The sequence below is a fragment of the Echinops telfairi genome, unplaced genomic scaffold (assembly GCF_000313985.2).
Source record: "Echinops telfairi isolate 266 unplaced genomic scaffold, ASM31398v2 ScPeMD7_7468;HRSCAF=8506_0, whole genome shotgun sequence".
Classification (NCBI taxonomy): domain Eukaryota; kingdom Metazoa; phylum Chordata; class Mammalia; order Afrosoricida; family Tenrecidae; genus Echinops; species Echinops telfairi.
Genome location: NW_022111369.1, coordinates 14,460,716 through 14,463,062, shown reverse-complemented (window position 1 = coordinate 14,463,062; position 2,347 = coordinate 14,460,716). Strand labels below are relative to the sequence as shown.

Genomic DNA, 2,347 nt, shown 5'->3' with positions numbered 1-2,347 from the left:
AATCCTACACAGGGTCACGATAAGTGGAATCAACTTGACGGTGGTAGATTTGGTTTGGTTTAACCCTTCTTTGGGAAGTACTGAGTCCTATCATTTACACATTAAAATGGTGATTTGGGCATCCATGATGCTCTCCCATCATGTTTCTTTCAAATGCTCTTTGAGATTTGAATACAAAAGGAAGTCTTAAGGGCCAAAATCGAGGCTTTAGTGTGGTTGGGTAAGATGATCAATGAACTGGTCCTAGGACAGCACTTTTGGACTTGAAGAATGATAATGAAGGCCTTGTCATGAAGGGGGGAAAATTCCTGGTACAACTTTCATGCCTTTTTCCCTCACCAATGCAATTTTCAGTTTTATTAAAACTTATACATAATAAGCCCACATTATGATCCTGTTTCCTTCAAGAAAATGTATCAAGATTATTCCCTTGGATCCTCTAAGCAGTCTAACCTTCTTAGCTGACTTATTTGCCTTGGTTTTAACTGGCTCAGCAGATCCACTCAGAAACCACAGTTCAATTAGGACTTCTTTTAAAAGACATTTGAATAAGACTCATAGTGACACTATACAGAGTTGTTTTTGTTTTTACTATATTACTGAAAAAAAGACTCTCTGCAGCCATCTGTTAGTGTAGTCGTTATGCATTGGGCTGCTAATCACACGGTCAATGGTTCAAAACCACCAGTGAGCTCCTCAGGGAAAAAAAATCAAAAAACCATGAGGCTTTGCACTCACATAAAGAGGTACAGTCTCCGAAACCCTCAAGGGAAGTGCTACTTATCCTCTATAGTGAGGGCACAGGTTAGAGTTGAGCCTCTGTCTCATCTTTTTCATTTCTTTTTTTTTTTTAATTAAAAGATCATTTTATGGGGGCTCTTACAGCTCTTATAACAATCCATACATCAATTGTATCACTTGTACATGTGTTGTACAGATGTTGTACATATCTGTACATATGTTGCCATCATCATTTTCCAAACATTTACTTTCTATCAATCCCTCGGTGTCAGCTCCTCATTTTCTCTTGAGCTTCACTCTGTACATGTGACTTCTTCCTCCACGTGACTCTTGTAGTTGGAAGGTTTCTAACCTTCAGATGGCACTGAAGCAGAGAGAATTTTGAGTGATAGTTTAAATTCTGTCCTTCTCACTTTACTGTTGTTATTGTGAGGTGCCCCTCAGACTGACCCTATGTCCAAGAAGACTAAACACTGTCTGGTGCTGCACACTCTTCACAACTTCTCTTAGGTTTGAGCCGTTCATACAGCTACTGTGCCAGCTAACCTCGTCAAGGTCCTCCTTTTAAACTGCCCCTCCATTTTACCCCACACGATGTCCTTGGCTAGGGATTGATCTCTCCTGATAACATGTTCAAAGTATGTGAGATGAACACGCACCATCTTGGCTTCCAAGGATCATCCTGGCTGGCTGGCTGGCTATCTTTCTTTCTTTTTTTGCCCGTCCCCGAGGCATTTATTGGGCAGACTGGGGTGGGAGGTCTGAGCCTAGAAGAAGGTGTTGGGCCACTTGGTGGTGAAGCGGGGCTTGTGCTGGTATCGCAGGACTCGGTGGGGCAGCGGAAACTTGATCTTGGCGTCATGGAACTGCTTGACCGCAGGCCGGCAGGCACTTGCTGACCGCAATCTCTTCCTCCTTCATGATCTGGATAGAATGGGCCCGGGCTCAGTGCCGAGCACCCATGTCATGGTCTGCAGGGAAGGAAAAACACAAAGCTCCCACATGCACTACTGCATGGTACCCATTGACTCTCACTGGGCCCAAGGGCCCACTACCAAGCTTGTCTGAGAGGCACTGCGCAGCGCCTCAAAGGCGACAAGGCCCACTTGCTGTGCACACCACTCTTTAAACTGCTTCTACGAGAAGCCACAGTCTTTGGGTGCAAGGGCTGTCTTTCTTTCAAGACAGATTTGTTTGTTCTTTTGGCAGTCCAGGGTACTTTCAATATGCTTTTCCAGTGCCACAGTTCAAATACCTGAAGTCTTCTCTGGTCTTCCCTATTCAATGTCCAACTTTCACATGCATATGAGGTGATTGAAAACACCCTCGTTTCGGTCAGGCACACCTCAGTCCTCACAGCTCCATCCTTGCTTTGCAATACACTAAGAGGTCTTATGCAACAGATGTACCAAATGCAGTGTGTCCTTTGATCTCTTGACTGTTGATTCCATGGGCATTGATCATGGATCCAACCAAGAAGTCCTTGACAAATTCAATCTGGTTTCATACAACGTGATGCTACCTGTTGGAAGAAAGATGAGACTTTCTACTCCCTGAAATGCTTACACACTCAGAACACGTAGAAACAATTCTACCTTGTCTTTCA

At 44.0% G+C, this 2,347-nt stretch overlaps 1 non-coding gene across 1 annotated transcript; it reads right to left on the bottom strand.

Moving 5' to 3' along the window:
* Positions 1-1,778: 1,778 nt before the first annotated feature.
* Positions 1,779-1,907, bottom strand: LOC115873392. The gene has a single exon (XR_004048389.1). It is a non-coding gene; the product is annotated as a small nucleolar RNA SNORA68 (small nucleolar RNA).
* Positions 1,908-2,347: the final 440 nt, after the last annotated feature.